The following is a 22,090-nucleotide window of genomic DNA, read 5'->3' as shown; positions in this document are numbered from 1 at the left end:
AAAAAAAAAAACCAAACCCAAAACCCACAAACCCACAAGCAAAAATCCAGTCCAGGACTTCAAATTCACGCATATACAAACTCAATAACCACAAATTTGCTAGAAGTGTTTACTAATTAAGATATGATTCTGTTCCTGAGTAAGAGGGAGAACTGAATAATTGTGGAAACGGAGTTAAAGTAATGATCTGTTGGTAACTTTCTTTTAACACGTCTCTATTTGATTAACCCTATGGACCATTTAAATAGCAATGTTGCTTGATGACTGAAGAGATGTAGCAATTTCATGCTGGAAACTGACATTTCATTAACTTAAATCTTTCAATGTTGTTAATAATGTTTTTTCCTGCATCAAAAATCACATAGTTGCAATGGTTTGGATCCGAAACTTACTTCCCACTGCCTCTTTTTATAGAGCTTGTGTTTTGAAATGAAAAATTTAATTCACCCATGTTTTGTTGTGTGATATATGTCTGAAATCTTCCTTTGTATGGAATACACACTGTGATGGAAATAAAACACTGAGAAGTAAATCCAATATCTGAGTCCTTTTGCTTTGCACTTCTTAAGATTGCTAGGCAATACATCAAGTTACACTGTGAAGTGGAGGATAAAAATGGATATTATTCACTGGTCTGTATCTGATCCAAGTTAATGATCAGAAATATGTTTTATGCGGTATCTTTGGCCTGAGATCTCTCTCATATCTAACATCTCAGAAGAAAGGAAAGGAAAAAGCAATGAATGGATTGGGAAATGGAGGAATTGTCTATGGAGACACCAAGGAAAGCTGGTTTGAATTTTGAATGCAAACTGAACAGCATGAGATCTACTATGTGGAGACACTTTTACAGAGGCACACAATTACAACTTTAGTTATGGTGTCTTAACAAATTAAAGCCCATCAACTGAGCTTTCTTTTAGGCTATCCCAATTGCACAGTTAAGTCTTTTTGAGAAATTGAGACTATCATGTTGAAAGAATTGACTACCAGTTTCTGAAGGAGGAGAAAGAAGCACATGATCAGAATTTTTGTCAGTAGGTAACTTTGAGTGGCTCCATTTGGACACTTCTTTTATTTCTTTTTAGGACTTGATCTGTAGTACTTTAGTTTTCTTTTGTTTCAGGGAAAAAGAAGAATAAATTAGCTCAGTATATTAAGTGCCAGCGATGTGGAGCTTGGGTAAATCTCACCCTCCCAAAGGGGTGTGRAAGCTATTTGTCTCTTGTTCAATTTTGAGGTTGCTAAATGAAAAGATGACTTTTTCTTTTGGAAGTTCCTCTGTGATTTCCCACTGTAGACTGAAACAGTTATTACGATATGGGATATTTAATAGCCTTTTAGTTTTGTTGGTGGTTGTTGGGATTTTTTTTTCTTTTCTTCTTAAAAGCTCCTGTTAAGCCAGTCAAGACAGGAAAAGTTAGGCTCAGAACGAGGTCTTTGACAGCTGCCAAGAGGCAGCACCTGAAGCTGTGAGGACTTTGCAAATGGTCTGCAGAACCAGCTCTTTTGTGGAGCCTAATCCCCAAGAGCAAAGTAAATAAACTTTGACAATATTCAGAAAGTCTCTCTCCTATCAGGCTGGTGGTAGTGGCTCACTGGACTCATTTGCTTCCAGGTAACTGCTGGAATAAAGCCTAATCTCAGTTATCATCGGAAGGTGGTAATCTATGCAGTAAGAAAAGCTCTGTTTATGCAAACTGTTATCTTACCATACCTTTTCTAAAATGCCTTGTTACTTCAGTTAAAGTAGAAATCACCTGGATTTGTGAGAGCTGAGTATATACTAGCTCTGCAAACTCATGGAGTACAAGCAACCAGTTACAGGTTTGAGTTCAGGCAGCCAGGTAAATAATACTGGTTTGAGAGATGAAGATCTGAATTCTGCAGCACACTCTTGAGAGGGGCAGGTCCGCAAATTGGGGTGAGACGGCTAGCCCCACAACAGCGACAGGAACGCTTTATAGTTGTATGTGCATTTTTGAAACAGAGCTGAGTTTTCTGATGTAGCCTGCAATGGAAAGAGAGGTAAGCCTTTAAGGTTATGATATACGTGTGATGGTATCTTTGGCTCATTCAGTTGCAGTCATCTCTACGCTTAAAGCTGTGAAGCAATGTCAAACAATCTTTAGCGTTTGCATAAATGTTTAAATATGTAACGATCTTTCTTTTTAGCGGTCAGGCTGCTTATTGCCTTAACTGTCTGTCTGAGCTGGCAAAACTCTGTAGCAAATACAGGCGTAAGCCAGAAGAGCAGCGTTTCATTTAGCGCAGAGGAAAGCATTTCTTGGAATATCAGCACTGAAAGTCTATAAGGTTGCTGACCGGAAAAGAGCTCTTGGGGAGCAGAGAGGGCTAGCTGGCAACCCAAAAATCAAAGCCGTCCTGCATGGCTACTTTGCGCGATCCCCGGGACTGCCGAGCGGAGGGCTGTGTGGCACACAGTGCGCAAACAGTGTGCGTAGCCCCTGGCGGGAGGGTTGATGGGAACAGCGTGCCGCCCGACTGGCTGGCTACCCAGGAAACTGCTTCCTCGTAGCCTGTTACCCTAATTTCCCTCTCCCTCAACGCAGGCTGAACAAATTGCTTGGTGCTGCGCGTGTCGTCAAGCCTCGTTCTAGGCATTTAAGTGATGTCCTCTATGAAGGAGATGCAGAAATGGAGAGTGGATGAGCAGTTCGTTAGGAGGAGGGGGAAGGGCCCGGGTTAGGAGATGCACGTAGGCTTGCGCTGCTGGCCTGGAAGCACAGCTACCTCCCCATTATCCACGAGGCAATTTGTCYGTGTCACGGACAGACAGAAACGTGGATTCACAAACACAATAGCTAGCTCCATGTAAGGTCAGCTCGTGCCCTGATGAATGTTACCTCAGGTACAGCGCTGCAGAAACAGGACGGCTGCCTTTGAGCAGCACCCAGGACATGACCTGATTCCAGGCGGAGCTGCTGCGATGTCGCCACGCCACGTTTCTCACTGCTTCTTGTTCRAGGAGGCTGGTTAGTGCAGGGCAAAACATTACCCCCACGCTGGCTTTGTGCACTCTGCTGTGCTGGAGAGAAACCTGCYAAGGGCTTGGTGTGCCGCGGGGCATGGCAGTTGGAGCAGCTCTCCAGGAATCTGCCTGGGTCTCGTAGGGCTGGCTTTGGGGCAAATTGAAAATGGTCTCCTGGGCATCAGGTCTGTATACTTGGAGTCCCTGTCCTCTGCCCATCGTGTCCTATGCTGTCAGTTTGCTTTCTGTTTTCCCCTTCCTGTTTTTTGGATAATAGAGAATGGCTGTTGTTCTCGCCCCCAAGCAGCTGTCTGGGGAGAAAAATATGTCTGCTGGTGGAAAGATTACCCAAACTGTTAGAAACCAACTGGATGGTGAGGAATCTGAAGGCTGTTGATCAGGAGTTAAAAGGAGAATCCATACACTTCACATTTTTTATTTTTATTTTTTGAAAGCGGAGTAGCTAATCAAATGAACGTGCACCCTAAACTTTGGGACTCTGGGATTAAGATCCAGTCTATACATGACAGTGAACAAACATCAAAGGATAAATCAAGTTGGAAGCACCTCGGGAGGTCTCTAGTCCAACCTCTGGCTCCCAGCAGGGTCAGCCGTGAGATCAGACCAGGTTGTTCAGGGCTTCGTCCAGTCAGGCCTCAAAAACCTCCAAGGACGGAGACTGAAGAGCCTCTCTGGGCCCCTTCCAATGCCTGGCCATCCTCACAGGGAAAAAGTTTCTCCTTATAGCCAGTTTGAATCTCTCGTGTTTTAATTTATGCCTCTTATCTCTGGTCCTTCTGCCATGCGCTGCTGTGAAAAGCCTGGCTTYGTCTCAATTTGCCAATAGCCTGTGGCACCTTAATATAGGTCAGCCTTTGGTCCTTATTAAAGACTGTAACTTTGTAATTAATTAAAGTAAATAAAAACTAGTTTGAGCTTGGTACTGATGACTAGGATACCATAGTGATGTATTGATTTTATTATGTAATATAACACCAATGAGTTTAGCTATATTGAGCAAACTAGTATGTAGACACTAATTAAGAGGGACAAATATTTTTGTGTGTAATGTTTGCAGCAGCTTATACACTTATTTTCAAACAAACAAACAAAAAAACTCGAAACAAAGACATTCAAACAAAGTACTTGAAATTGTATTGCAACTCTCCAAATGTTATTGAGGTAGCTGATCTGCTTTTAGGAGAACAAGAGCATCTGTCCTCCAGGGGAGATATCTGACCTTTGGATTTCAGAAATTCAGATAACAAGGATTCAGATAATCAGTGTTTGCCTCTGTATCCAAAGGGTTTATATTCATTTTTGTAGTGAGCTGAAGGATTAGCAGGGCATTAGCTTTCTGAAATAAGCAGAGAACCCCTCTCTATTTTGCTGGTTTGTTTTGTTTTTAATTTGATAAAACACAGCATTTCAGGAAAGGTTTATTTTATTCATTTTTAAATAAAAGAAAAGCTTGTATAAACAATATAGATTCACTATTTGAGTGCATGTTGGAATATTCTAATTAAGGCCCTGTCTTTGGATATTTGATTAACTTATAAAGTACATACCTTGTCACTAATCTGTATTTCCGAAGAGATGACCACTGTAGAAAGCTTGACTGTCCTTGTCCTCTTGGAGGTGCACAGGGATAAGACGAGAGGCAATGGATACAAGCTGCAACAAGGTACATTCCAACTAGATATTAGGGTAAAAATTTTCACCATGAGGCTGGTCAAGCGCAGAGAGGTTGTGAGTTTTCCATCCTTGGAGGTACTCAAACTCACCTGGATAAGGCCCTAAGCAATCTGATCTAAGTTAACCCTAAACTGAGCAGGGCATTGGGCCAGGTGACCTCCATAGGTGCCTTCCGACATGTTCTTCTGTGATTATATGTTAATGATATCCAGCATTTCTGTGAAAGGAAAAACAAAGCACTGTAACATTAAGACCTAACTATTTAGTTTGAAAACTTTTGTTTAAAAAGGTTATGCTTCTTGTGAACCAACATTTAATGTTGCAGGTGGCCTGCAATTCAGTTGAATAGGTCTATATAGAAAGCATTTTGAGTTTTTTTTTTTTTTTTTTTTCCCCACAAGAAACACACTTCTTCCCTAGTAAGCGCAGAAGACTGCTTATGGATGAGTGTAGATTAATGCATCCTAGACAAAGACTTCTGTAACTGAGGATTGAACACAATAGATTAGAATATTCCAAAGACTGCTTGAACTAAATTTTACTAATCTATTTAAATGTACAGTTTTTGATGTTTCATTTGGAGGGGGAATTAGCATTTATTTMCATTTGGAGCATCAACTTATAAATGTAGATATTATCAAAGCATGCAAATTTAATTAGGAAGTAATTAAAGAGCAAGGTAATATCAAGTGCATACTAAAATTTCCTTGTTCATTTTTCCAGGGTAATTTTTGACTTTGGTTTAACATAAACACTCCAATGACTACTTYCTAGTGGGACAGAGGTCAGGGGTTGTGAGAAGTCCTTCTGACTCTTCCAAACACCTAATAACACTAAAACAAGACTTTGATCACTTCAGCAGAACCTGCCTACCTTAAATGGGATTGGGTTTATTTCTTTGAATTGTATTTCTTGATTTATAAAGGTTTGACTTGTTGGTGTTTAACTTTCATTGCTTTTAAAGTCTACCCAGTGTCAAATTGTTAAAAAAGTTCTTTTGGGGGTGTTCTGGCTCCCTACGTATGTGATGCTTCTGGAGGAGATGTTAATGCAGCTGCAACACAAGTAGTTTCTCTAAGGCGATGTCTCCTTTTATTGAACCTGGTTGGCACATTGTATTTATCTTCCCAGTGCTTTGCTGTGTTGGGAAGAATTTGGCTGAAACGCAAGCCATAAAAGACTAGAATTACTCAGGTAAGAAGGGACTGCTGTCTGAAAGGCCTAGGAGGCCTTGGTGCCTGTCTGGCTAAAAAAAGTATTGCCTGTCTGTACTGTCCATCGTTGTATGTTGAAGAGCTTTGTAGTTTGATTGCTTTTAGCTCTTGGGTGACTTGAGTGGCAAGGACCAATTTTTAAAAGTTGAATCTAATAAAGTAACTGCACTGATCTGTCATTACCACCCTGCTTTGTGGTGGTCCTTCCCTTTGCTGTCGAGGTTGAACGTATCTACATTTTGCAGACTGTCCCAGAATTTGGCATGTTTTCTTACAGAGTGGAATATCTTGCATTTTTTTCCTCTAAAAATAGAGTTGGTTGTTGAGAATATAAGCTAAGGCATTCACATTATTTTAGCCGAGTTATAATTCAGATGACCTGTTTAGACAGTGTCTATCATTATGTGTGAAGTGGAGGTGTAATCTGGTTATAGTGCCTGTCTGTTCTTGCATGTATTTCTGGAGCTTGAAGACAGGACATTATCTGTGCAGGATTTTGTGCCCTGAAACATGCTTTCTTGAATAGTCATAAAGCAGAGAGATTTGAAATTTAGATGACTACATTAAAAATCTTCCCTCCACTCCCACAAAGGTCTGCTTAAGGTGGTGGTGGTTAGTTGTTTTGTTTTTTTTTTTTCCCCCCCCCCCCACTGTAGCTGGTATAATCTTTCTAGTGTTGCCTGCTTTCTAAGCTGTGTTACACTCTCTCTCAGGGACAACGGGAATACTGAGTTAAATAGCTGTATTCTGTTTAATGTTGAAGATGGATGGAGTAATACTTGGCAAGAAATTTTTAAACAGTCTGTGTTGGCAAATGTCAATAAACTTTTGTGTGTTGTTTTTGCTGTTTTCTGCTGTGAACCTCTAGGCTTGACCTGTTAGAAGGTGAACTGTGTGCCTTGATGCATTTCCGTCTTTAACTTTCTTCACCACGGGGAGGTTAAGTGGAGTTTTCATTTGGAAGTATGTATGTGGCAAGAATGCCAATAGTAGGATTTAAAAACATCCCCCCCCCCCCCCCAGTAATACCTGTGAGGAAAAGAAAGTAGCCAGGTTGCTGGAGTTGTGACCTTTATGGAAGGAAGCAGAAAGGGGAGCTTCATTTGTCACTGCGTTCAGGTTTGCAGTGACAGAGCTTGGTTTAGCGGAAGCAGGGAGTAAGAAACAGTAAAGAAAGAAGGCTTTGGAAGAAGCCAGAAATTGAAGTGCTCTGTATTATTCTGCAACTGCAGCTGACCTTTCTGCTAGCTTTCAAGATCTGCTCTTTGTCAGAGAGAAACATCTGATATTTTCAACCTGATCCTAGTATTAAAATAGGAATAGCTGGAGGTATAGAGAGAAAGTGTTGCCCATATGGCATAATCCTTCTCTCAAATTCTATATACAGTGGAAGGATATTGTTACATATTTCAGTAAGAATTCAGATATCAACTCCTGCTGGCAGTATATGTTTCTGACCTCTCACCTTGCCTGGCTGAGGATGTGCTTTACATCCAGGCCCCTTATAGAGCATCTGAAAGTGTTACCAGTGATCTAGAAAATGAGTGCTAACCACCTATTTCTCTACTGGAATAAGCAGAAGTTGGATTCATGTCATACATGTTCGTGATTGCTTCTAGTTAGAAACAGGATTTTACCTCTATCAGACATTGATTAAGTACTGGCAGTCAATTACTGTATTTAATTCCTAAATGACTGATTCAGACTTTAACATCTGTGCCTTGTTCAGTTCTTACTGATTTGTGTTTTGTCTTATGTAATGTCCTCCTCTACTTCTCTCTGACGTAATATGGAAGTGAATTTTCTAACTTTGTAGAACGTGGAAATAGAGGAGGTAGTAAAATGGCTGTTTAAATCTGAATAGGTTTCTGCTGAAGGCTTGTGATGTATGGCACAGAAGAAATCTGATGCTTCTCTAGGACATTCATTTTGTGTATTCTAATGGCACCATTATGGTATGTGTAAACTTAAATATAGTTTATCCTCAGAGAAATACTTGAAAAATATCTTAAATGATGGGAATGCCGGAAGCTGGCAGCCTGCATAGTATTTGTGTTTCTGATTTCAGAAATGAGAAGAAAAAAATCAGAGTTCAGGCTGTTATTTTTTCGGTTTACTTCTTTCCAGGAACCAAAGGTTTCATGATTGTTGCAATTTCATATCCAGCACTTGTGGGGTATCTTGTGAGGGAAGTAAGCAAAATGTATTTGATTTGTGAAACTCCAGAAATTGTGCCTGGATGAACTGCAATATTTAGTCTAAATAAAAATAGAGACATAAGTAAAAATATTGGTGAAATATCTAGCGGGCTACCAGAGTGCAAACATAATGATCTGTGTTACAACATGCACCTGGAATGAACAAAGAGAAATAAGTAATGGCAGCTAATAGAAATCATCCAAATCAGAAGTCACTTCCGTATCTTTAGAAATCGTTTAAAACTTATCACCGTCAATTGTGAGGAAGAATGTTTCGACCAAGCAGTAGTATAAGTTCCATTGACTATAGCTTTTACCTTAGCAAAGAATAAGATGTTTGTAACAAAAAAGGTACCTTTGCTTTAAAATACATACTGACCCAATGTATTGTGTAATTAAAGAGAATGTGCTTTTATTCATCTGCTGGAAAAATATTTTCAGTGGGGGAAATAATCCAGTGTAATTATACAAATTACAGAAAGAAATTCTTCGGGGACCTCTTGCAGATTGGGACTCTTCTGAAAAAGTCTGTTAAACTTTGTGTAACTTCTGTGAAGTGTCAGTTACGTTGTTATCAGTTATGCTCAAGCTGGCCAGCCTAATATTATGCTTTGAAAAGATAGTWGAAAATGTCATTTTCTAACTCTTTGAATCAGGACAAGCCCTCCTGTGCAGCAGGGCACTTTATAAAAGACTTTTACTGGAGGGGGGGGGTGTTTAGTGACTGAAACTTTTTCCTGAATGAGACTTGATTTCTGGAAAATAATAGATGTGGAAGTCGCTGAAGTTCAGTGGTGGGTCATGAAAATGGATGTAATATGCTGTTAAAGTTGTGCTGGCGTCTGCTGAACCACACACTGCCTGTACGTTGGTGCAGATGTATTCTGGTGAATGAAAAATCATTAAGGTCTTTGGTTTGCACAGCAGGTGGAAATCTCGCAATTTTTTTTAGTATTTTGTTACTTGTCGTTTACTTTTTTCATGACGTAATTGCTGCTTTATATGCTTTTGAAATAATTATGAGAAGGCAGGTAATGCTAAGTGGGTCGTTAGGTTCTTCCCTTTCCTCCTCTTCCATGCTGGATAGTCCTGGGGCTGTAAATGAGAAGGCCCATAGCCAGAAAGCGTAGGTGCCATGTGTATTCTCACCATATGTCTAGAAAGGTGCAGTCTGGTTTAGCATGAATTTATATTCCCTTTCTGCACCCTTTCAGTGGACAGAGCTGTGTGGGGAAGTCTGCAGGCAGAGAAGACGTGGAGTTGCTCACGTAGCTGCCTGCAATCGGGAGGGCCCTGGTCATTGTGGAGGATCAGGGACCTCTCTTGGTTTGAGGGATCGATTGGGTCTGTTTTCTGAACGCCTTAAAAATCTTTTAAGAAACATAAATTTGAATCTTGCTTTGTTTCGAAAACATAGATCCCTTCCTCAGAAACAAAGAGGAAGGGCCTTGTTTTCAGCGTTCAGCATGCCAGTGCATTTCCCAGAGGTGTTTCTCCTTTACGAAGGAAACCTGATTACGTGGGAGGGCACCAAGTTCTGCCGCGTGCTTGCGACTGTTTGGCCAGTAAAGGTTTTCATTTCCTCAGACTTTATAACATGTTTTTAGTGTGGGTAGCTTAGTTGGAAGACATACGCAAGCTGCTCTTTCTCCTTTCCATGTTGCGGGATGCTTCTGGCCCTGGCACATCCCCTCATTTGACTGGGGCACATGAAGAGACTGACCTGGCTTGAATCGTGTTAAGTGCATTCAAACTTCTGTAGTTTGTTACTAGTGGGATCAAAAATGAGCTTTTATGTTACTTTATTTAGTTATATTTTTAGGGGAGACTTCAGTCTTTTTTGGATACTTCAGGTTGAAAATTTTCTGAGCCTTCTTGTTTGTTTTCTTGTTGTTATAACATAAATGGGGTGTGCCATTGGCTTGGCAGTCACTTTTGGTAATTCTGCTGATGACAGCAGAGAGAATTTGTACTTAGGCAATACTATAAATTGGTTCATGTAATTAAAGTCGAAGCGGTTTATTTTTGACACAAAGGAAGGCATTTAGTTCTTGTTAGCTGTATTTAATGTCCCCCGCTCCCTTTCTCCCCCCCCTCCCCCCAAWAAAAGCTTGACATGTTAATTTGTTGGGGTGGAATGGTTTTGGAACCTCTTAAGCATGTTTTGAGAATGCTAGTTGGGGCAACCCACACCGAGAAGATATTTTTGATGGAATATTTCCCAAGCCATTGCAACCCTAGTGAACTTGTAATATAGGAGTAGGATAAATGTAAGGGAATCGATATTTAAAGAGACAAGATGTCCCAAATGTACTGTGGGAAGTGTAGATAAACTAGACGGTTTGGGTTCTAAAATAAAAAGATTGAAGTATGATTCCTTAGTACTCTTACAAGCTTCTTTCTTTTTACATCTCCTACTTACCTTATTCTGTTAGACCAAGTAAATAATGAATATGAAAAGGCTTACAGGTTGTCTTCGAGGTTTCGCTTTCTAACACTGCATTTTAAAATTTTTGCTGGAAAAGATGCTGATACTACCYTTTGATTTCTGCTTAAGGAAGTTTGTAGGGTTTTGAGTGCTTGTAGCATAACTGGTCATTGTTGAGCCTTGCAAATATAGCAAGTGTTAATTAAGCTTGCCTTAAATGCAGTCTAATCTAACATTGAGCTCATATATGAGGCTTCCATTGTCTGTTTTTATAACCAAGAGATTGGTGTTGGTGTAGTAATGAAGTCCATATTAGAGCGAAATGCAGTAGTTGCAGGCAGCAGAAACGACACTTTAAAACTTGTGTTGAGGCTTGCTGCCAAACTAGTCCCAGTAACTGTTCCTATGACAAAAGCATCGTTTGTGTATCCTCATAGTTCAAATATTTACTTGCTTCTGGAGAGGTAGCAATAAAAGTGCTTGTCCTACTTCTTGCATTTCTCAATTTCAGAGTCTAGTTTCCACAACTTCACACTCTGTGCAAACACATAATATTTGGTACAGGCTGTTGACTCTGTGTTTTTCCCACAAACAGTGGGAAATACGTTCTTATGGTGTCTTAAATGTGCTAGTTTTGATCATATGACATTAGTCTTATTCACACAGGAACTGGCGAGGTGGGACACTGATCTTCGGCTGGCTGCTTTTCTTTGGCATGACCTTTCAGCCTTCCTAGTTTCAGTCTTCACAAGAAGATAAGTTACACAGTGGGAATATAAGTGAGGGAAAGGAAAAAGAGGGGTAAGAGCAGAGGTGTGCAGAGGCAGATATACTGAAAGCCTTGGATAACATGAGAGGTTAAGAAGAGTTTTGAAAAAATAGGGGCTCGGTAGGAATTTCTTCAGGGAAGTCAACACCTCTTTTGGAAACTTGGCATAAAAGGAGAGTCCCTTTTATGTCTGTGAGTGGATCGGTCCTTGAAAACGAGTTTTTATCTCCGTTATTGTTTTAGATTGCAGCCTTGCATGTGAAGGAAAGTGCATGTGGTGGAGGGAATAAGGAAGGGTACTGTGCTCTACCTGTGTGCTCATGGTTGAATAATGCACACTTCAGATTCCCTGGAATCCATACAGTGACTCCAGATTTATCATCTCCTGTGGAGATTTCTCAGAAAGCAATTGCCTTGTTACCCTGCCAAGTTGGTGTTTTCCTCTGTACCCCTGCTCAGATTTCATTTCTCCTTTTCTTGTCTCACCTCTGTCTTATTTGAGGCTTATGTCATCTGGTATACGGTATCTTTCCTTCCTTCTGAGAGGTAAAATTAGGAATTCAAAATGAATGTATCAGAACCAAGGAGGATTAAGTTTGTCATTTTTGTCATGTGCAAGGTCTCTCCACAACCGAAAGATTTCCTGGCAGTCTTTCTGGCAGTAAGGTGACTCAAGGAGACACCTGTGGTTGTTACACAAGAAGTCAGGTTTGAAACTGGCAGGTCTTAGGAGATGCTCTGTGTGGTGGACTGGAGGGCTCAAGCCAAGGGCAGTCTCTGGTTTATGGCATTTCATCGTAGGACTGTGCCCATGAGCCAGAGAGGACATGCCTCACGTTGAGCTCCTTGCGACTGCAGGGAGGCAGTAACAGCAGGGGCACGAGATCGTCAGTACCCTCTAGAGARCTAGGAGGGATCAAACATCTCCTTTCCACAGGTGAACTGTGAACTGATGGGAGCTGGAAGGAGTTTTGTGACCTCCTTGTGCCGCCTCAAACAGCGTGAAGTGCCAGCAGCACACTAACATGCACGACGATGACCTGAGGTGTGGGGAGGAAAGGCAGGTAGAAGCAATGCTTTATGCAAGGCCTCACAAAGGCACAGCTGAAAGGCRGTCGTGTTCAACAAGGCAAGGAGGCTGTAGAGCGGTTTTGTGGGAATAGTTCTGCACTGCAGTGTGGGCTTGCTTGCAAGTAGCCTGGCGTGAACCCAGACTTTTGCACTGGCACAGAAGAGTTCATAGCCACCCACAGAAGTTGTGGATGTGGACACGCTAACACGCCTATGACTTGAATCCTGGAATGCCTGTTGATTTTAAGAAAGGGGAAGCTACAGCAGGGTTGAAAGGAGGGAATCTGCTTCATGTCTTCACTCCCTGGTGTTTCAGAAGCTTGAGCATTGCTGAAACCAGTTGTTTGGAAGGCCACAAGGTACTCCTTGGGTGAGCTGAATCCTGTTTGAGCAGCACAGAGAGATTTAATACGGGTTGCAGCTCATAGTGGAAAATACCTCTGTCAAACTGCAGGCGGGTCATTGAAGCTCTTCTTACAAAAAAATAATCGGAAGTAGATGCTGTGCGGCCTGTGGGTAGATGTGACTGAGCTGAAGTAGAAAAGATGCTACTGATAATGTTAGTTGAGTGAGCACATGAAGTGCATGAAATGGATCCCTCTGGGAATCAAGCTCATTAGCTCATGTACTGCTGTATTCCTGCTTATTGGCTGGGTGTCTGTATCTTTTTCTAGTTTGCTCAGATGCCTGATTTATTGGCTTTTCTTTTTTCCTAGGTTAAACTAGGAGTGTCTTTTCCAAAAGCAGAGTTTACTCGACAAGCAAGGGCTCTGAGTCTTACTCTGAAATAAATATAGTATACAGTTAAAACCTCCCAAGAGTGAGTCCTGAATAGCACAGTTTGTCAGCTGACTTCCCCTCCCTAGCCTGTGAGTAGTGGAGTGTTTTATGGTCGTGGAGAATGATGTTGGAAGAGAACATTCTTGTTTAGCTATTAATGCTGAAGTCTTGCACTTGCCAGCAAGTTACTTTAGTTTTCAGTGCATACAGCAGGGTTATAACGAAATGTTTTATACATATTAACTATTGCAACATTTCTCTGAGCAAGTTGTTATATTAAAGCCATCTTTCTCCCAAAGCCTTTTGAAATAGTATAATACTGTGGTTCCTTTTTTTTTTTTTTCTTCTTCCTTTTTTCCTGGACCCATGTGGATTTTTTACCCCAAATCTTCCCTGCTCCTTTTACTGCATAAAATAATAATAAAACAAATGTGAACTGTAGTATAAGATATTCCCAGTTGATTTAGGATATGTCTGTACTGCATAATGCACCATACTGTAGGAACACCTGAACTAGTGCTGAATGAGACAGACTGGGAATCGGAGGTAAAACAGCAGTCTGCTGTTGCAGGGCTAATTAAGCAAGGTGCAGCATTTCACTAAGGTACTTAGCCTGTTGCCAGGTGCAACAGCACATAGTGCTGCGTTTGCTGGCTAGGGCTGCTGGCTGCCTTGGGGTTAGCTAGAGATCTCCATCCTGGTCGCACTACTGAACTTTGTGGAAATGAGCTCCCACTTAGGTTGCATGTATTCACTTGTCAAACCAAAGGAGACCTGATACGCCTTGTATAGCTCTGCAAAACATGGTGGGAAGGTTAGGTGCTTTCAGTAGTGTCGTAGTGGCTCAGGTGAGATTGGATCAGCCCAGCTTAGTTCCTCGTCCCCTCCTATAACAGTGAGAAATCGCTTGCCCTCTCAGAGGGATGCTCTTGCTGATCGCGCGCTGTTAGTGCATTAGTAACTGGCCTTGCTCTGCACAGTGACCCTTTGAGCAGTTTGTGTGCTTTCAATGACTTCCATTTTACTGGCAAGACGATGTTTGTTGAAGCTTAGTGATTTGGGTTGGTTTCTTGCTTGTTACAGCTCCTTTTCCAGGAGCTGTTAGCAGATCTCTTAGGCCAACTGGTTTTTCACAAACCTAAGAATAATTCTATTTCAAAATAGCAATGCTCTACGATTTTATTGTCACATCTGTATTTTAACTTTTTTTCATTTTATGTTATCTAGTGAAAGAACAGCTTTGGTCCTGAAGAGAATCCTCGGAAAGGAATGGGCCCTGCTCTCCTGAAGCTGTTTGCCCTGATCCCGGGAATGCTGTAGAGGTTAGTGACTGGGATGCTAAAGAGCTTTTGCAAAAATTGCCTTTTGATTTGTAATTGCCACACTGTCCAATTGATTCTGTGTGAAGCAGTTCTTATGCCTGTCATGGAAACAGGGTTAATACAGGCACGGTTTGAACACTGTCAATTTAAAATTGCTCTACCCAAGCAACACTGAGGTTTTGGTTTATTTATGCAGATGCTGTAGAAATACATAGTTGGGCGATCACAGAAATTTGAGTGCAGTGTGATACCTGCTCCAAGTCAAGCTGAGTTAGACTTGGAAGTTTTAATTGATAAAGTTTAAAAAAAGAAAAAGTAAGAATGAGGAAAATGCTTGTTTATTTTTTCAACTTTTTAAGCCTCTCATTTTCCCTTTGAGAGTAAGCTGTTCCTGCTCTTCAGTGGACAGGCTGGGAGAAGTCCATTCTGTATTAACTTGAAGACTGTTATCTCTATCTTTGTCCCGAGTAACTTGTATTTTGGTGTTGTATTCTAGTTTTTTGGGGATTAAGTACAATATAGGTAGGCTGCTTGCTGTGAGCATGTTTCCTATTGGCTGTATGGTCCTGCTACAAATGTGAGGGCCTCCATAATGCCTTCCTTTTGAAAGCTGAATATTCTAGCCAGTTTAATTTTACACTTTTTGTAATACTGAAGAGGATTAAATGGATTTATGACCCAATGGATTTCTTCTCAACTAGTCAAAAAAGCTCATGTAATATCAAATTCAGTAATGCTTTATTTTGCTTATGAAAATTGAATATGCCAAGTAATATTTGATGAATATTGAGGCAGGAGGGTGGAAGAGAGAGGAAAAGAGAAAGAAAAGAGGTAGGCAGATTTAAATGCTCCTAGACAAAGAAGTGAATTTCCACAAGAACAGCTGAGTTAGTCAATTACTGGCTACCTCAGAGGATTTGTAATGTTTATTAGCTTACTCTGCATGCACAGATGTTACTGTATGGTGTGGCTACTTTACAGTAATATCCAAGCTTCACTAGAACACTATTTAATGTATAGATCCTTTTGGAGCAAAAAGGAAAAACAAAAACCCTGTTCCTTTGGATTTCTACTACAATATGTGAGGAACAAAGTGAAAAGGTGACCTAGTGGAAAAAGACCCATTAGTCCCAGGAAAGGCCAGCTGGCATAGCTCCTTCAGGCAGGCGGAACTTAACAGCTGTTCTTGTAAGATGTTCCCTTTCTTACAGGGGAGCTTTAGTTATCCATATGTTATAACTGTCTTTATCTGGTTTGGTATAAAAATACAAGTTTTAAAATTTGAAGATGTGCATCACTTGTTATTTAAAAATAAATAAATAAATAATTCCATATGAAATCCTGCATTCCAGAATAGAAGATAGGTCTTTTTTCCTAGCTCTTTTTTGCTTCTTTAGTGACTTGGTCTACAGTGTCTTACTCAGTTAAAAAAATATATATATATCTGTCCACAAGTTAGGGTGACAGTAATATGCTTTTTTCCCTTATGTCAGAAAAATACCCTGCTCCCTGCAACCTTTTGTGTTTAGGTTAATTTTTATATACTCTACTTTATGGAGAATAAAAAAGCAATTGAAGGCTGATCTCTGCTCTCATTAGTCTCCTCCCTGACTTAGTATGACCAGTTAGTTGCAAGCATGTGCAGATTGTTTTGTGGGTCTATGCAGGCTGCCTGRTTAGCATCGTGATCTGCTGTTCTGATACTCATGTAGAAAGTACTCCATCGGCACWGCATGCATCCTGTTCATCCAGGTCCAAGGATGTGCAAGAACGGGCAAAGCTTATTAGCTTAGGTTCAGCGTTGCTGCGGCTGTRACTATGCCCCTTTCAGACCTGCTCTGGCTCATGATGGGTTTCTTTCCACCTGTGGCATGAGTTAGCTGAAGCTACACAGATAATAGTAAAAATCACGATTCAGTTTATAAATGCACAGAAGATAACAAGATAATGGAAAACAACCAACCAACATGAATTTGTCAGGGAGAAATTGTGTCAAGCTGATTTAGTTTGCTTCCTTGAGAGATTGAGTGGATTACTGAAAAAGGGAGGGAAGAGATAGAAATGATACAGCTTGAAGTCTGTGAGGTTTCAAAGGTTGTTCTTTTAGAATACATGCAGTGATTTTTTTTTTGTAGTGTGATCTTTCTTAAATCACCATACTGCAGGAGTAAAATTGATTGAAAATACTTTAGTTGAGCAGTTAACAGGGATTCAGTGTCAACTGGGAGATCATTTGAAGTTGGCTCCCAAACTAGCTTGTCATGTCTAGATTTGTCAATAATGGCACCTGTGATTTAGATGATGGACTACAGTCTACTTAAAAAAAAAAAAAAAAAAGTGCAGGTGATGTCAATCTGGGAGTTGACAGTATGGGCGCTACAAAGGATTTATATTAAGGTGCTTGACTTCGTAATTGGGATGAGCTAGGAGTTTGCACGTTTGGTTGACAAGAGTCAGCTGATGTTTATTTGTTAAGTGGTAATTTGTTATGCCACACTAACTCAGTCAGTACCTATAAACTAAGTATATTTAACTTAATGAGTTAGATGACCTCTTCCAACTCTACCCTTTATTCGTAGTATTTTTCTAAATTCTAGTAATATTACAGAAAGCACTGAAAACTACTATTTAAGTGGATGTGATTGTTACCTAAACAGTTGTATATATTGTTCTGGGGCCTCAGGAAATCACTGTGATGTATGTGATGAGGATTAGTAACAGTTATAGCTTGGCAGCCTCTTGAAGCCCCAATTTCTCTCTTGTGCCGGAGGGGAGGGGCAGGGGCAGGGGCAGGCTCCTAGCAGTCCAGCTCCCTGTCTGTCCTTGGATGCCACAGTCACAGATGCAGTTAGGCAGTTCACACCTGGGCTGCCTCCCTCTGTCTGCTCCCTGTAAAGCAGCTAAAGCAGTTTGTCTTCTCTCCTGTAGGAGAGGGCTGGTTGTTCCTGCAGCCCCTCTCCTTCTTTTGTATTTCTGMGTGCACAGTCCAAAACCTGCACTTCTTCCAAAGTGGCTGTTTGAGGTTCAGGAAAGATGGAAGGGGAAAAAATTGGTGCTCAAGGTGTTTATGGTGTGACTCCTTCTTTGTCGTGTTGAAGGTGTCCACGAGGGGAAAAAAACCCACCTTCTGTATCCTTTTTGCTTGCTTGCTATAGAAGTTATCAAGGCTCCCCTCAGCACCTCAAGCCTTTTTTTCTTGCAGGAATTTGCCCTAATGTTTGTTTATTCATAGTAGTTCCTTTAGTCTGTCACAGGGAGAAAAGATAAGAATAGGGAGGAGTAACAATACTCTTGAAGAGCTTTTGTAGAATAAAATATGAAATGTGAAAATAATAGGCATTTGGGATGGTGTTTAAGTTGTCTGACATGTTGCCTTGTCTTAGCCTGCCTGTGATTGAAAGGGATGTTTGCATGTCTTGCTTCTGCATATGCAATGCACCTTGCAAAGCAGTTGTCAAGTTTTGGCAAAAGAGGAATTTCCTGACTCCCTTAGAGGTGAGCACCAATATTTCACACAAGATCCAGTTTCCAAAACTGCAGTCATGAGGGTCCTTGATTTTCATGCATCTATATTCAACATGTAATAGCAACCAAAAAGTTACCTATCAGTAATGAATGGCAGGGCAGATAATTAGGGACAATTCTTCCAATTTTCAATTTCACAGAAGACCTCATCTCAAAATCTTTTCCTTAAGATGCACTGTGAGATGGAAGCTTGTGCCTTAATATGCCAGGAACAGATGAGATGAAGCTAATTCCCATCACCTGGAAAGACAGCAAAAACAATTCAGGAAAGAGCTTCAAAAGAATAATATAAGTTGTCTTGCCTTAAGGAAAATAGAAGATAGGGAATTCTCTTTTGAGCATTCCTGAATAGAGAACGGATAATGTGTGCATTGATTGAGTAAGAGGGCGACCTTTCGGCTTTGTGTGGACTGGATAATGTCATAGTTATTGGAGAAAATGGGGACATTATACAAAATTAAGTCCAGTAATACATTGATCAAAAACGTCTACTGAAGATAAGACAGAGATTTGGAGAAATCCCAAAACGCACCATTTTAAAAGCGGACAGAACTGTTCCCATACTTTTCTTAATGCCTAGGAGTCTGGCTAATAAACCAAACTTGTGTGTTTTGGAATGTGAAGAAGTGTCGTTGCCCACTTTGCTAGTAGTAATGAAGGGCACAGACATGCTGACTGCAAACGTGAAGTGTTTTTCAAAGCTTTGGCTGACGATTGTGTTTTGTGACAGATGGGCGGGACAGTTACTGCTACAAGAAGCACAGCTGTGAACTTCCAAGGTGATAGATAATTTACATAGCTGCCGCACAACCCGTCCRCATAATGGATGCTGTCCTTTACAAGTTGCAAGCTATGACTGCCTGACTCTTGAAGAGGAGTTTATCAAGAGTGTGCTTAACAGATAAAGGCTATACCAGAGCTGTTCTAGCCCATTGTTGATGGATGAGGTGTTTGTCTGCTCTACTTCTGGTTAAATTTTACACTAGTCACACCTGAGACTGAGGCATGACAGATGTGTGCTCGCTTTCCCATTTACCATGACTTTCAGCCACATTTATAGTGAAGCTTTTCCAGAGAAATCGCAACAGAGAAATGTTGTATTACATTGCTGTGACCTCCTTGGAGGTAGTTTTTGCTAGTGATAGATTAATACCTGAAACCCCCTTTGCTCTGCTCTTGTCTGTTGGTGATGCCATAATCTCTTTTGCTCTGCTTTATAGATGGGAAACCCGGTGAGAGGGGAAAAATGTATCTCCATTGAAGTTGGTCCTGAAGATGCTGCTCTCTGGTTCTGTAATCCCTGCTGCTGTTTTCTTGGCTTGTTGGAGTGTGGCTCTCAGCCTTTGGTATCCTAGCAAACATTTTCTAGCAAAACTGCAAATTAAGTTGATAATAGGTACAGCCTTCAGCAGCAGAGAGCTTGTGCACAGGTTGTGTAATTGTAATAGCAGGGAGCCTGTGAATGTTTCACACCACATCTTGTGTCCCTCGTAGAGGGTTTTAGAAGAGCTAGTGTTAACGAGTGATAGCCTGTATAAGGCAAACTTTATGCAGTCGCTTGGAAAGACTAGGTCCCAGTAGTTAAAACAAAATGGAAGTGCAGTGAACCTAGTTTTCGAGCTTTCTCTTGTTTCATTATAACTTTTCAAAAGACTGCCTGGGAGAAATCTCAAAGGCATGTTGCTGTAGATGCAGCAATAACTCTTCAAAGTGCTGGAAGATCAAACTCTGATACGCAGCAATTTTTATAAGTGAGGAAATAACAATAGAAGCTTTAGAAACTTGGGCTGCCATCTGACTGAATTGTTTGCCCTTCAGTGTTACTAAAGGGTCTCTCTCTCTCTCTTTTTTTTTTTTTTTTTTTTTTAATTGTTTTTTTTTTTTTTGGATATTCATTTATCCTCTTGCTACATCTTCTGTTTATTCCTCTAATGTGGAAGCATTGCACAAGTACTTCCTCTGATAGGGAGTGWATAGGTGCTGTGAAAGGTCCTGTACCTTAGGCTGAAATGGAGCTTTCCTAGTAAGTTGTATTTTTTGGCTCTGTATAATTTGACAGAGCTGTACAGTTACTTTTTTGAATTCTGCAACTTCTTGAGTTTGGTGACAAGTGTGAAGTTGGCACTTCACTGACACTGACTGTACAGTTACTTTCAAACATACAGGATACGCTCTTGCACCAAGGGCTGTTAATATCCAGATGGGTTGCAGGAATGTGTGTGTATACATGTGTGCATGTATTTTATATAATACCGAACAGTGCTTGAATAAATCCCTTTAGTTCAGCTACGTGAGTATTGCTACTGCTCCCAGAACTCTGTATATGTTACTTGGCTTCTGGAGCAGCCTTCCTTGCTTCAGCTAACTGCTGATATCAAACAAGTTAATGTAAGAAGCCCAAACACCTTCCCCTCTCCCTCTCACCCCCTCTCTCTGATTGCCTAACCTGGACTTCCTACTTTAGGGAATGTCTGCAAATGGTGACAGAGAGGTAAAAGCAAATTAAAAGACAGAATGTATAGTGAAAATGCATAGGCATTTATGGAAGTATGTGAGAATAAGCCTTTGCTGTGGTACTGTTGTTGCAATTGAATCCTAGTGGGGAGCATTTATTAACTTAATTTTTGTGTGTGTTCTTGTTTGGCAACATATTTCTGAGTTTTTCTTGGTTTATTACATAGAATTTGCATTAAAAATAAAGGAGATTAGTTACTCTTGTATTCTGCACACTACTTAATGTCAACGCTTAAATAGGACACCAAATAAGAAAAGAGAAATATTTTGGAAAAAGTCAYGTTTTCTCACCTGTGGAGAGCAGGTCCTCTCCTGAGGATCTTTGTATCCACAAATGGCCAAGGGCTCTGCAGGATGTGCGAGTTAGTACACTTTCACTGAGGTACTACAGAAGCCAGGACTTGTAATAAAATCAGTTCTGTGCTTGCAAATTGCCTCGCAGCACATATGGGATACAACTACTGTGTCTATGAATGCAAGAAAATAAAGTTTAGTGGGTTGGTTTGTTTGTTTGGGTTTTTTTTTTGTTCTGGTTTTTAGTGAAAAGTGTATTTCCATAGTATGTGTATGTGTGGCTGCATCAAGAGGAGAATAGGAAGGAATTCTTTTTCAGCAGTTTTTCAGCAGTTGTGCTTTTACTATGTGGATGTATGTTCAGGCTATTTTCTGTGACAAATCCAGTTAAAAAGCAGGGGTCACTGTAGCCCTTTGAGCATCCTTCTGTGCCACTAGAAGAGTTTTTCAGGGATCTGTGCTTCAGTCCTGATTTATCCTTTACTTATTTACTGGAGAAATGGATTACTGTAGTGGGGAGGCATGAGATGAGAGTAACTATAGTATTAAGAATGGATTTCCTTGGGAAATCCTACCACTTCTGAATAATTTATTATTATTATTTATTATTTATTATTTAAACTGGCAGTTTGTACAAACTGACCTGAGCCAGATATTTTATACTGTATGGTGTTGTGCATAAAAATAATATTGCATTTGTAGGCTATGCTATATTCTCATCTGCAGCAACTGTTTTGCAGACCGGCTGTTTCATATTCTTACACTTGCATATAGTTTTTTTCTCTTTTTAAGATTATTATTATTATTATCTTATTTATTTATTTATTTTTAAAGCAGCTTTATCAGTCACTGCGGCCCGGGTGTTGTGCAGGCAGAAAGAGGACCCTCCTCCCTGCGGTACTGAGGGTTCCTCTCCTTTATGAACCGCGCGGYGTAATGAGCCCAGTGCTGGCAGGGCTGGATCAGCTGTGCCTCTACAATCAAACCAGCCTGTGCGCTGGTACAGCCGGCTCCTGGGGAGCACAGTGCAAAGCTCGGCATTTCGCCTGACTGCCGCGAGGATGTTTACTTAATGAGGTGCTGGCAATGGCTTGTAGGCAGAAGAGCTGGCAGGCTGCTGTTGCTAATATCTTGCAAAGAGAGGATCTGAAATCCAAGATGCTTGCGCTGAATTTGAAGAATCCTAGGTAGGGTAAGACCTAAATAAATAGAACTACTTATATTTCTTTGCACGATGCTTCTCCCCCACCCCCAGGCTAACACTTAATTTATGAATAGCTTTTGTTAG

General features: G+C 40.7%; 1 protein-coding gene across 11 annotated transcripts in view; it reads left to right on the top strand.

Annotated features, from left to right (window-relative positions):
• The window catches only part of WDFY3 (WD repeat and FYVE domain containing 3), a 192,727-nt gene that overhangs the window by 19,113 nt on the left and 151,524 nt on the right, over positions 1-22,090 (top strand). For 10 of the 11 annotated variants that reach the window (XR_003255114.1, XM_026075320.1, XM_026075319.1 and 7 more), the window contains exon 2: positions 14,375-14,469. The gene's annotated coding sequence lies outside the window, so the exon portion shown is untranslated. Of the gene's footprint in view, positions 1-14,374; positions 14,470-22,090 lie in introns of those variants that run through there. The other variant, XM_026075328.1, reaches the window with a different exon arrangement.

Source organism: Apteryx rowi, unplaced genomic scaffold (assembly GCF_003343035.1).
Source record: "Apteryx rowi isolate R43461 unplaced genomic scaffold, aptRow1 scaffold_401, whole genome shotgun sequence".
In the NCBI taxonomy this organism is placed as follows: Eukaryota; Metazoa; Chordata; class Aves; order Apterygiformes; family Apterygidae; genus Apteryx; species Apteryx rowi.
The sequence above is the reverse complement of the archived record's forward strand: the minus strand, read 5'-3'. Positions and strand labels throughout refer to the sequence as shown.